The sequence below is a fragment of the Triticum dicoccoides genome, chromosome 3B (assembly GCF_002162155.2).
Source record: "Triticum dicoccoides isolate Atlit2015 ecotype Zavitan chromosome 3B, WEW_v2.0, whole genome shotgun sequence".
NCBI lineage: Eukaryota > Viridiplantae > Streptophyta > Magnoliopsida > Poales > Poaceae > Triticum > Triticum dicoccoides.
This window is the reverse complement of record NC_041385.1, coordinates 252,309,524-252,323,510: the sequence shown is the minus strand read 5'-3', so window position 1 is coordinate 252,323,510 and position 13,987 is coordinate 252,309,524.

The window sequence follows — 13,987 nt, the reverse complement described above, 5'->3', positions numbered from 1 at the left end:
TAAACCGAAAGGCATCCGTATGAAATAGTATGTGCCACATGGAGTGATGAATGCGGTCTTCTCCTCATCCTCTTCTGCCATGAAGATCTGATGGTATCCTGAGTATGCGTCAAGAAATGAAAGCAAGTCACATCCGGCCGTGGAGTCAACAATCTGGTCAATGCGCAGCAAGGGAAATGGGTCTTTGGGACAAGCTTTATTGACATCGGTAAAGTCGATACAAAGCCTCCATTTCCCGTTTGCCTTGCGCATGACTACAGGATTGGCCAACCACGTAGGATGGAGCACTCCTCTGACGAGGCCTGCTGCTTCCAATTTCTTGATTTCTTCTGCGATGAATTCTTGGCGCTCCACTGCTTGTTTCCTGACCTTCTGCTTGACGGGCCGCGCATGAGGACAGACAGCAAGATGGTGCTCGATTACTTTCCTGGGAACACCGGGGATGTCAGACGGTTACCACGCAAACACGTCGATGTTTGCCCGCAGGAAAGCAACGAGCGCGCTTTCCTATTTAGGGTCGAGAGTGGAACTGATGGTGAAGGTACCACCAGTGCCGTCCTCCTTGGCGGACACCTTCTTGGTCTCTGATGGAGCTGCCATTGTCTTCTTACACTTGCCGGTGGAGCTCGATGGTGCGTCCTCGACGGTAGCGCAGCACTCCGAAGAGGTGCGCTTGCCGGAGTGGGCATCAGAACTCTTGCCGAACTTGGTCTTCTTCTTCCTCCCGGGAGTTTCAACGGCAAGTGACTTGCGATCTGTTGCGGCTGCTGCTTCCCGGTAGATCTTGTCGGCGCAGATAAGAGCATCCTTCTTGTCGCCAGGGACAGAGATGACACTTATCGGGCCTAGCATCTTCAGCATGTTGTATGCATAGTGAGAGGCTGCCATGAATTTGGCGAGTGCTGGACGGCCGAGTATCCCATTGTAAGGCAATGGAAAGTCAGCAACGTCAAAAGTGACCCTCTCAGTCCTGAAGTTCAACTCGCTGCCAAATGTCACCGGCAACGTGATCTTTCCCTTTGGCTTGCTCCTTCCCGGATTGATTCCTTGGAATGTGCCGGTCTCTTCGAGCTCGCTGTCAGGGATCTGGAGTTTCTGGAGTACCGCGGAGGAGATCAGGTTCAAGCCGGCCCCGCCGTCAACTAGCATCTTAGTGACCTTGAGGTTGCGGATAGTTGGTGAAACCAACATCGGCAAGCACCCGACCGCAGTTATGCGATTAGGGTGGTCCTCAATATCAAAGATGATAGGCGTGCTGGACCATTTCAGAGGCTTGCGTGACTCGACGGGTGGTTCTGCCGCATTGACTTCCCGCACCCACTGCTTGAGCTGGCGGTGTGAAGTATGCAGAGAAGCACCGCCGTCAACGCACAGGACCTCTGTGGCTTTCTGGAACTCCTGCCCACTGGTCTCGACATCATCCATATCTTCATCGTCGTCGTCATCTTCATCCTTATCGCGGCCGCGGGGAGGTCTGTCTCCTTGCCGCTGCTTGGCCTTGCCGTGGCGTCCTCCTCGGCCGGGGCGTTTCTTGCTGGATCCTCCAGCACCTTCTTGGGCCTTCTCCTTGTCGCGTCGCTCGTATTCAGCCTTTTACTGCTCGACAAGCTGCTCGACCTTCTTGCAGCTCTGGAGATTGGCCCTTGGTGCGGTGGATCTTGCAGTACTGCTTGTTGGTGCCGTCCTGCTTGTCGGCAACCGCCACAGCCTGGCAGTTGGTAGCTCTGGCTTTCTTGGCGTCACCTCCGTTGCCGGACTGCTCAACGACTAGCACATCTTTGCCTTTCTTCTTTCTGTTGTTCCGTCGCTGGTTTCTCTTTACCGGGGCAGCATCCTCGCTATCAGATCCTCCTGCTTCTGTATTCTCTCTGGGGAGTTTCCTCCCTTCCTCAACACGTGCACACTTGTCGGCCAGGGCATATATCTCACTGACGTCTCTGATCTTGCACATCGCCATCTCCTCCCGCATCCTACGGTTTCGCACGTTCTGATGGAACGCGCTGATGACTGCGGCAGGGTGGACATCTGGGATGTTGTGCTGTACACGGCTGAATCTCTGAATGTACTTGCACAGGGGCTCTCCTTCCTTCTGGGCGAGCAGATGAAGGTCGCTCTCTTGGCCATGAGGTTTGTGGCCGCCTGTAAAGGCGCTGACAAACTGATGGCATAGGTCTGCCCAGGAGGATATGGAGTTATCCGGCAAGTGCATGAGCCAGGACCTGACATTGGGCTTGAGCACCAGCGGGAAGTAGTTGGCAAGGATCTTGTCGTCCCGCCCCCCGGCAGCTTGCACCGTGATGGTGTAGATGCTGAGGAACTCCGACGGATGCGACTTGCCGTCGTACTTCTCTGGTACGTCTGGCTTGAAATTCTTCGTGCTGGGCCATTGGACTTGCCGCAGCTCACGAGTGAACGCAGGGCAACCTACCGCGTACGGCAAGTCGCCTGGTTCCCCTGGCGCATGCATGTCGACAGAGGGCCCAGCGCGCTGGTCCGATTAACGCCGCGCTTCTCTTCGGCGCTCGATGCGAGTACAAGCGTCTTCTTGCTGTCGTTCATGAAGAACTTGGCGCTGATCGCGACGAGCTCGTGGATCTGATGCGGTGGAGTCGCTGTCGAGGTAGATCCGGCGAGTCGGCGATCTTGGCCTTCAGGGTGGAGAGTGCACGGTGGTTGCACCCCCACCGGTTTTGTCGCCATCGGCTCGTGTCTGGCAGTCTTGCCGCGGCTGCGATGTACTCGGCTGCCGTGGAGTGTTGCCGTTGGCGAAGCCGATGAGACTCTGAATGGTGGCCCTCCATTCATCGATCTTGTCTACCGTTGGAGGGTAATCCAGGAGCAGTTGAGCTCGCGCCAGAGCTTCTGCTGGAGTGGTGGGTGGCAGTGGTGAACGGTGCGAGGAGCGGGATATGCTCGGACTTCTAACTATGTTAGGAGCAGTATCCCGTTCACGCGACCGTGTCTCGCTCGTGCCAGCATGTTGGCGTGCATGCTGGTCTTGAGCACCCCGAGATCCACCAGCTCGATCTTGGTCCAACGAATGTATGGCACCGTGTGTAGCATGACGCTGTCGGTCCCGCGCCTCCTGAGATGGGCGCGGTTCATGTACGGACGCCGAGGTCTGCGCAGCCTTGTCCTTGGACCTGGCAGCACCGTGAGCTCCCTCGTCGACGCCCGTTCTTCCGCCGACGTCCACCCCACCACCCATTTGCTCCGGTGGTGGTGGGATCGACGCGGACGGAGCAGCCACCTCCGAAGCCTTCTTCTTCGGTGGCATATCGATGAAGAAGATGAAGATCTAGCTCATGTGAACGCCGGATCAGGTTCACACAACCTCGACTTCCCCTACCTGGCACGCCAAAGATGTCGGGGAAGCTGATCCACGGACACCTATGGGGCCGGCGGACCGAGCCCCTTCCGGTTCGGCGGGGGGCGGAGGTCGCGCGAAGAGCAGATCGAGGCGAAGCACACGAGCAGTTTACCCAGCTTCGGAGCTCTCCGGAGAGATAATACTCCTACTGCTGCATGTCTGAGTGTATTGAGTTCTTGCTCGGGAGCGCTGAGTGCTACAGTACACACTAGCTGCTAACGAGACCGAGCATGAGTGTTTTCTGCCTTCGAACCCCCTCTACGTTGCGCATGGGCCTCCTTTAATATGCTCAAAGGGGTCACCGACAGGTGGCGACGTAGGCAAGGGTAAAAATGGAAAGGTGTTGCGGTTGGTACAACTACCTGTACAGTGTATCATACCTAACCCTGACGGGAGGGGACAAAGGCATTAAATGCCCGTCTGCGTCGCCCAAACAGTGCAAAAAGGGACCGTCAGGGACGCCACCGCTTGCCACGATGGCAATCTTGTCAGCGCCGCTTGCCACCACGCACCGCTGGCTGCACAGCCTCTTGCCACGCGTGCCTGGAAAGGTCCCAGGGCGACACATTGGTGGATGTGCTGGAGCGCGGGTACAGAGTGGTAGCTTGCCGCGGCAAGCGCCTTGCCGCGGTCGTTGTCTTGTCGCGTCCGGAAGCTTGTCGCTCACCGGGCCTCGCCGGGACGTGTGGCGCGTCGCGTCAAGTTCCTTGAGATGCCTCGGTTGGCCTTCCCGGCAAGCTCCTCTTGCCGGGGCCTTGTCTCCTGGGCTTGAATACTTTGTTCTTGAATGGCTCCAAAGGAACCACGGAGGGCCTTGGCGGTCACCCGGCAAGCCTTGCCGCGGGGTGCTGCGACTGCCCGTGCACAAGTTCGGGATACTAGGGTACCCCTACTCTAGTACACCAACAAATTCATACTAACAACATTGCAATCATGCTCATCATTCAAAGATTTAGAGCAAAACATTTTAATGCATTCTTCCTCTAGCAATTAAGCACAATTATCGCAATCCTTATTTTCACGGAAGGCATTAAAAAGATAAAGCATATGAGGCACCCTTAATTCCATTTTTTCAGAGTTTTATTTTATAGACTAAACTAGTGATAAAACAAGAAACTAAAAGATTCGATTGCAAGATCTAAAGATATACCTTCAAGTACTAACCTCCCCGGCAACGGTGCCAGAAAAGAGCTTAGTTGACGGGGTGTTAGTGCCGCTTACCTAGCCTCCCCGGCAACAGCGCCAGAAAAGAGCTTGATGTCTACTACACAACCTTCTTCTTGTAGACGTTGTTGGGCCTCCAAGTGCAGAGGTTTGTAGGACAGTAGCAAATTTCCCTCAAGTGGATGACCTAAGGTTTATCAATCCATGAGAGGCGTAGGATGAAGATGGTCTCTCTCAATCAACCGTGCAACCAAATAACAAAGAGTCTCTTGTGTCCCCAACACACTCAATACAATGGTTCGGGACTCTTCTGGCCCACCTCTTGTACTCCAGGGGCTTCTTTTGGTCCATAAAAAATCATCAAAAATTGGCACGTCAATTGGACTCTGTTTGGTATACCTTTTCTGTAAAATTCAAAAACAAGGAAAAAATAGAAACTGCCACTAGGATCTAGGTTAATAGGTTAGTCCCAAAAATCATATAAAATAGCATATAAATGCATATAAAACATCCTAGACGGATAATATAATAGCATGGAACAATCAAAAATTGTAGATACGTTGGAGACGTATCAGCATTGCATACATGATAGAACCTATGGTTGAAGCATAGGGAATGACTTTCATTTTCTCTCTATCTTCTGTAGTGGTCAGGCATTGAGTCTGACTCACCTTCACAACTTGTAGCACAGGCAAGAACCCTTTCTTTGACCGATCCATTTTGAACTTCTTCAAAACTTTATCAAGGTATGTGCTTTGTGAAAGTCCAATTAAGCGTCTTGATCTATCTCTATAGATCTTGATGCCAATATATAAGAAGCTTCATCGAGGTCTTTCATTGAAAAAATCTTATTCAAGTATCCTTTTATGCTATCCAGAAATTATGTATTATTTCCAATCAACAATATGTCATCCACATATAATATTAGAAATGCTACATAGCTCCCACTCACTTTCTTGTAAATACAGGCTTGTCCCAAAGTTTTTATAAAACCATATGCTTTGATCACACTATCAAAGCGTATATTCCAACTCCAAGAGACTTGCACCAGTCCATAAATGGATCGCTGGAGCGTGCACACTTTGTTAGCACCTTTAGGATTGACAAAACCTTCTGGTTGCATCATATACAGCTCTTCTTTAAGATATCCATTAAGGAATGCAGTTTTGACATGCATTTGCCAAATTTCATAATCATAAAATGTGGCAATTGCTAACATGATTCGTACAGACTTAAGCATCGCTACGGGTGAGAAGGTCTCATCGTAGTCAACTCCTTGAACTTGTCAAAAACCTTTCGCAACAAGTCGAGCTTTGTAGACAGTAACATTATCGTCAGCATCAGTCTTCTTCTTGAAGATCCGTTTATTCTCTATGGCTTGCCGATCATCGAGCAAGTCAATGAAAGTCCACACTTGTTCTCATACATGGATCCCATCTCAGATTTCATGGCCTCAAGCCATTTTGCGGAATCTGGGCTCATCATGGCTTCCTCATAGTTCGTAGGTTCGTCATGGTCTAGTAACATGACTTCCATAACAGGATTACTGTACCACTCTGGTGCGGACCGTACTCTGGTTGACCTACGAGGTTTAGTTGTAACTTGATCTGAAGTTTCATGATCATCATCATTAACTTCCTCACTAATTGGTGTAGGAATCACTAGAACTAATTCTGTGATGAACTACTTTCCAATTCAGGAGAAGGTACAATTACCTCATCAAGTTCTACTTTCCTCCCATGTCGCAGCCCTCTCAGTAATTGTTGTTCAGGATCATCTTCAAAATTGTTGTTCTAGTCTGAGTATGCCATTCTCTCAAACTCATTCAAACGATCGATTGTGATTTGCCTTAGGATGATATAGAGAGTTTCAATGATCCCTATATCAAAATTAATTCTTTTGCTACTTCATGGAATAATTCTACGAGTCACCTCTTCCAAGGTGCCACGTAAGGAATCATGGCAATAAATACCTCGCTACGTTGACACCCGTTCACCACCTTCTTAAATGTGGAATTGAACCTTCGTCATCTGTTTCTTTCCATCCCCCTGATTTGTGTTTGGACGTCTCAGCTCAAAAGGTGCTCTATGTCTCATTCCGTGAGTTGGTCGTCAGTTGCTCGATCTTCGAGAAGATCGATTTTTATAGAGTTTCTTTCTGTCATCGTCGTGTTGGATGAAGATCTCGAAAGCAAAGACGTCAAGGTCAATATGAAGCAATGAATCAACATCCTCAAGAAGGGCGAATGGATCATGAAGTTTGTGCCAGTTCCATGTCCCATATGTCTTCTTACCTCATGTCTTGAATCTCGGGATGATATTCTTGTTTAGTGGGGGTGAGTTGTCACAGCCCTAGAATTTGATTGCAAGTAGTTGCATAAGCATCCATGCATCATGTCTAAATTTATTTGAAACTTGAAATGGGGGGTGTTCAAACCCTAGCACTTCAAAATTCAATTAGGTCTAGCTAAAAAATTGCATTCAATGAACCAAAAATGCTCTTCTTTGATGTTTGATATTTTTGGCAATGGTTTTGATCCATACCAAAAATAATGAACATTTTTAAGGAACAATTTGGGCACTGAATTTAAGTCATTAAGTATTTGAATTGGGGCATTTAATTGCTATAAATATTACTAAATGCTCCAACAATTCTGAAAATAGCTAAGGGCCTCTGAGATAATTCAGTAATTACCAATAATTAATTTCAGGATTTATAGAAGTGATTTGGTGTTGTTACTAAATCAAAAACAAATTTGCAAATTAAAAAACAGAACAAATTAGAAAAACACACACAGAGAGAGAGAGAAAGAGAGTGCTTACCTGCAGCCCACCTGGTAGCCTGGTACAGGCCGGCCCAACCGACTGGCCCCTGCCAGTCATCCCCTTCCTCGCGCCAGGAGGACAGGGGCACACGCCCAGTGATAGAGGCCACGCACTCGGCCACCTCGAGGCAGCCTACATGTCCCTCGACGCCCTGACGACGCCACGTAGCCCCCCAACCTCTCTTGCACTCTCCCTTGCCCTCATCCTCTCTTTTGTCTCTCTCTCTCTCACGCGCACGGCTGAACGCCATCTTCGCCGCCGCTTGTAGTTGCCGCGGCCAGAGCCACCTCCTCGCCCTCCGTCTGAGTCCAGAAGCTCCTCCTCGTCTACCTCGTCCTCTCCATCGACTCACGCGACGCCGGACACCTCGAAGCACCACCCCCGATGCCTTCTTCTTCCTCGGGTCATCGAGGTCGCCTCCGCCACCCCGCTCACTTTAGACCTCCTCCGAGCTCACCGTCTGCACTACTACAATCTCCGTGAGCCACTGACCTGAACCCCCCTCTTCTGCGCTCCGTTTACACGTCGTAGCCGTTGTTCCGCAGGAGACCGAACCGCATCGCCGCCGAGCTTCTCGCCGTCATGGCCACAGCCGCCGCAACCCCCAACCGAGCACATCCATGTGTTCACCGCGCCGTGCAGGTGCCATAGGAGCCAAGCACGCCATCCCATGGGCATCGCAGCCCCGTGCACGGATGCCCCCGAACTCCGTCCGCCGCATAGCTTGCTGTCGCCGCTACCACAGGCCACCCCAGCTCCTCCCGCTTACATCCCTGGATGCGCACGAAGTCCAGCAACCATAGCCGCAAACCATGTGTGAAACGGTGCTGTGTAGCACCGTCCCGAGCAACTCCGGACGAGCCCCCGCCATTGCTGTGGTCGCCGGTGTCAACTACTGACGTGGCACCAGTTTAGTTAGCACTAATGACCCTGCTAAACACCCCAGAGCCACTGCCATGTGGGCCCTTGTGCCTTTTTAGGTTAGTTTAATTCATGTTTAGATTAGTGCTAATCTTGCGGAGCCCACGTGTCAGCTTTGACTTTGACCAAGTCAGCGTTGACCGGTCCCACCTGTCATCCACCCAAACCAGCCCCGAGACAATGACGTGTGGGTCCCAGCCGTCGAGTTTGACCTGGCTGACCCAGTTGACCTGCTGACATCACCCTGACGCAGTGCTGACGCCGTAAATCCTTTTCTGGAATTAGTTTAATTCTAATTAATCAGAAAATCCAAAAAAAAGTCTTAAACTTCAAAAAATCATAGAAAATAATCTATAGCTCAGAATGAAAAGATTTATATATGAACAATTATCAGAAAAATCCAACCTATCCATTGGTACTGGTTTCATGCATGTTAAAGTGACTTAACCTTGCTGTATAGTTCAAAACATGTTAATGCACTTTGGAAATTCATAGTTTGAATTTGAATTTGAACCTTTGGTTGAAATCAACCCAAACCCTTCTGTTGCTAGTTGCATTAGCTCAAATCACAACATATTGCCATGTCATAATCATGCATCATATTGTTGCATTGCATTGATTGTGTTCCCTCTTGTTTGTCGGTGTTTGTCCCCTCTCTGTAAACGTGGTTCCGACGATGAGATCGATGACACCGATGAAGAGCTATACTATCTTCAGAAGTGCCAGGCAAGCAAAACCCCACTCTCTTGCTCCTGCTCTCTTTTACTGCATTAGGACAACAACAATTCAACTGTTACATGATGCGGTAGTTGAACCACTTTCCTCTGCATGACCTGTCATTGCCACAGTAAATAGATGAAACCTACTAGCATGAGTAGGAGTTGTTTGAGCTCAAATGTGCCTACTCATTCATGCTTGTTTGTCATGCCTGCTACTGCTTAGAGTTGAATCAGGTCTGATTCGTCGAGGATGAATTGGAGGTGTGTGAACATATCCTACTGTTGAGAGCTAAATGTGTGAACACGATTTGGTAAAGGTATCGATGAGAGGCCATGTAGGAGTACATGGTGGGTTGTTTCATTGGAACTGTCCTTAGGAACTGAGATCTACGTATGTGATTTAAGATCAGCTACTACCACGCGGTGGGCCTGAAACCAATGGACCCTCTCGACTTATTAACCGCCCCTGTCCTCTATCCAGGAGTTCTAAGTAGTTTCTGGTGTTTGTAGTATGTTGGAGGCCGTGCGCAACGCTGACTAGAGGGGTGGGCGGTGATGCGGTAGGAACGTGGCACGGTGTACCGGGACGCCCATTTGGTGCCTCAGGAACCCTGCACACATCGTTCGGTGCTGTAGTGGAAACCTCGGCCGGACTCCCTATGGATGGAACCTGAATAGGCGATAAACCTGGACTAGGGACTTGTGTGGTTAGTCAGGTCGTGGCCAACACCCTCGCTGGGCTTCCACTTTAAGGTTGCCGAGTACATGTTGTGTAAACAGCGGTAAGTGGTGAGAGTGTGTGTGAAGAAGTACACCCCTGCAGGGTTATCAAACTATTCGAATAGCCACGTCCAAGATAATGGACTACTGGGTTGCTTGTGCATTTCATAGACAAGTGAAATGGATACTCTAAAATGCGCAAGATAAGCGTGAGTGCTATGGATGGCCTTCTAGTAGGGAGACGGGAGCGGATCCAAAGTGGTGTATTGATATGGTGAATATGTGGACTCCTGTGCGTCATGTCAAAAGAGTTGCCAGCAGTCGTAGAACAGGATAGCCACTGAGTCAAAGCTGGCTTGTGCTATGTCTTGATCTTGCGTTGGTTTTCCTTGAAGAGGAAAGGGTGATGCAGCAAAGTAGCGTAAGTATTTCCCTCAGTTTTTGAGAACCAAGGTATCAATCCAGTAGGAGGCTCCTCAAAAGTCCCACGCACCTACACAAACAAACAAGAACCTCGCGACCAACACAATAAAGGGGTTGTCAATCCCTTCACGACCACTTGCGAAAGTGACATCTGATAGAGATAATATGATAAGATAAATATTTTTGGTATTTTTATGATATAGATTGGAAAGTAAAAGATGCAAATAAAAGTAGACGGAAAACTTGTATGATAAAAGATAGACTCGGGGGCCATAGGTTTCACTAGTGGCTTCTCTCAAGATAGCATAAGTATTACGGTGGGTGAACAAATTAATGTCGAGCAAATGATAGAAAAGCGCATAGATATGAGATTATCTAGGCATGATCATGTATATAGGCATCACGTTCGTGTCAAGTAAACCAACTCCTGCCTGCGTCTACTACTATTACTCCACACATCGATCGACTCCTGCCCGCATCTAGAGTATTAAGTTCATGAAGAACAGAGTAACACATTAAGAAAGATGACATGATGTAGAGGGATAAACTCATGCAATATGATATAAACCCCATCTTTTTATCCTCGATGGCAACAATACAATACGTGCCTTGCTGCCCCTGCTGTCACTAGGAAAGGACACCACAAGATTGAACCCAAAGCTAAGCACTTCTCCCATTGCAAGAAAGATCAATCCAGTAGGCCAAACCAAACTGATAATTCCAGGAGACTTGCAAAGATAACTTAATCACGCATAAAAGAATTCAGAGGAGATTCAAATATTTCTCATAGATAAACTGGATCATAATCCCACAATTCATCAGATCTCGACAAACACACCGCAAAAAGTGTTACATTGAATAGATCTCCAAGAAGATCGAGGAGAACTTTGTATTGAGATTCAAAGAGAGAGAAGAAGCCATCTAGCTAATAACTATGGACCCGAAGGTCTGGTAAACTACTCACAACTAATCGGAGAGGCCTTGGAGATGATGTGGAGGCTCTCCATGGTCGATTCCCCCTCCGGAGGAGCGCCGGCGAAGGCTCCAAGATGGGATCTCGCGGATACATAAGGTTGCGGCGGTGGAAATAGTTTTTCGTGGTGCTCCTGGATGTTTTCGGGGTACGTGGATATATATAGGAGAAGGAAGTACGTTGGTGGAGCAACGAGGGGCCCACGAGGGTGGGGCAGCACCGGGCACCCTCGTGGCCGCCTCATTTGTTGCTTGACGTCCACTCCAAGTTCCCTTGATTGCGTTTGTTCCAAAAAGGTCGCTCCTGAAGGTTTCATTCCGTTTGGACTCCATTTGATATTCCTTTCCTTCGAGGCAATGAAATAGGCAAAAAAACAGCAATTTGGGCTAGGCCTCCGGTTAGTAGGTTAGTCCCAAAAATGATATAAAAGTGTAGAGTAAATCCCAAAAACATCCAAAACAAGTAATATAATAGCATGGGACAATCAAAAAATATAGATACGTTGGAGACGTATCAAGCATCCCCAAGCTTAATTTCTGCTCGTCCTCGATTAGGTAAATGATAAAAACAGAATTTTTGATGTGGAATGCTACCTAGCATAATTCTCAATGTAATTTTATTTATTGTGGCATGATTGTTCAGATCCAAATGATTCAAGATAAAAACTTATAAAACATAAAAATAGTAATACTTGAAGCATACTAACAAATAATCATGTCTTATCAAAATAGCATAGCCAAAGAAAGCTTATCCCTACAAAATCATATAGTTAGGCCATGCTTCATTTTCATCACACAAAATACTCCCATCATGCACAACCCCGGTTTCAGCCAAGCAATTGTTTTATACTTTTTAACGCGCTTCAGCTTTTTCAACTCTTACGCAATACATGAGCGCAAGCCATGGACATAGCACTTGTGTGGTATATGGTGGTGGTTGTAAAGACAAAAAGGGAGAAGATAGTCTCACATCAACTAGGTGTATCAACGGGCTATGGAGATGCCCATTAATATATATCAATGTGAGTGAGTAGGGATTGCCATGCAACAGATGCACTAGAGCTATAAATGTATGAAAGCTCAACAAAAGAAACTAAGTGGGTGTGCATCCAACTTGCTTGCTCACGAAGACCTAGGGCATTTTGAGGAAGCCCATCATTAGAATATGCAAGCCAAGTTCTATAATGAAAAATTCCCACTAGTATATGAAAGTGACAACATAGGAGACTCTCTATCATGAAGATCATGGTTCTACTTTGAAGCACAAGTGTGGAAAAAGAGATAGTAGCAATTGTCCCTTCTCTCTTTTCTCTCATTTTTTTATTTGGTGGGATTCTTTGGCCTCTTTTTATATGGGCTTCTTTGGCCTCTCTTTTTTATAAAGTCTGAAGTCTCATCCCGACTTGTGGGGGAATCATAGTCTTCATCATCCTTTCCTCACTTGGGACAATGCTCTAATAACGAAGATCATCACACTTTTATTGATTTACAACTCAAGAATTACAAATCGATACTTAGAACAAAATATGACTCTACGTGAATGCCTCCGACGGTGTACCGGGATATGAAATGAATCAAGAGTGACATGCATGAAAGATTATGGAAGTGGCCTTTCCACAAATACAATGGCAACTACATGATCATGCAAAGAGCAATATGACAATGATGGAGCGTGTCATAATAAACGGAACGGTGGAAAGTTGCACGGCAATATATCTCGGAATGGCTATGGAAATGCCATAATAGGTAGGTATGGTAGCTGTTGTGAGGAAGGTAAATAATGGGTGCATGATACCGGCGAAGGTTGCGCAGCATAATAAAGGCTAGCAAAGTGGAAGGATGAGTGTGCGTATAGCCATGGACTCACATTAGTCAAAAAGAACTCATATACTTATTGCAAAAGTCTACTTGCCCTTGAAGCAAAGTACTACTACGCATGCTCCTAGGGGAAGGGTTGGTAGGAGTTAGCCATCGCGCGATCCCGACCTCCACTCATAAGGAAGACAATTAAAAGAGCATCCCATGCAAAAAAATTGTCACACAACTTTTACCATACGTGCATGCTACGGGACTTGCCAACTTCAACACAAGTATTTCTCAATTTCATAATCACCCAACTAGCATGACTCTAACATTACCACCTTTATATCTCAAAACGATTATCAAGCATCAAATTGATCATAGTGTTTAATGCACTTTCTATGATAGTTTTTATTATACCCAACTTGGATGCTCATCATTCTAGGACCAAATTTATAACCATAGAAAATACCATGCTGTTCTAAAAGACTCTCAAAATAATATAAGTGAAGCATGAGAGATCAACAATTTCTTTAAAATAAAGCCTCCGCCGTGCTCTAGAAAATATAAGTGAAGCACATAGAGCAAAACTATCTAGCTCAAAAGATATAAGTGAAGCACATAGAGTATTCTAATAAATTCTAAATCATGTGGGTTTCTCCCAAAAGGTGTGTACAGCAAGGATGATTTTGGTAATCTAAAAATCAAAGACTATTATCATACAAGACGCTCCAAGCAAAACACATATCATGTGGCGAATAAAAATATAGCTCCAAGTAAAGTTACCGATAGACGAAGACGAAAGAGGGGATGCCTTCCGGGGCATCCCCAAGCTGAGGATTTTGGTTATCCTTGAATATATTGGGGCTACATGGGCATCCCCAAGCTTAGGCTCTTGCCACTCCTTATTCCATAGTCCATCAAATCTTTACCCAAAACTTGAAAACTTCACAACACAAAACTCAACAGGAAATCTCATAAGCTCCATTAGTGCAAGAAAGAAAGACCATCACATAAGGTACTGTAATGAACTCATTATTTATTTATATTGGTGTTAAACCTACTGTATTCCA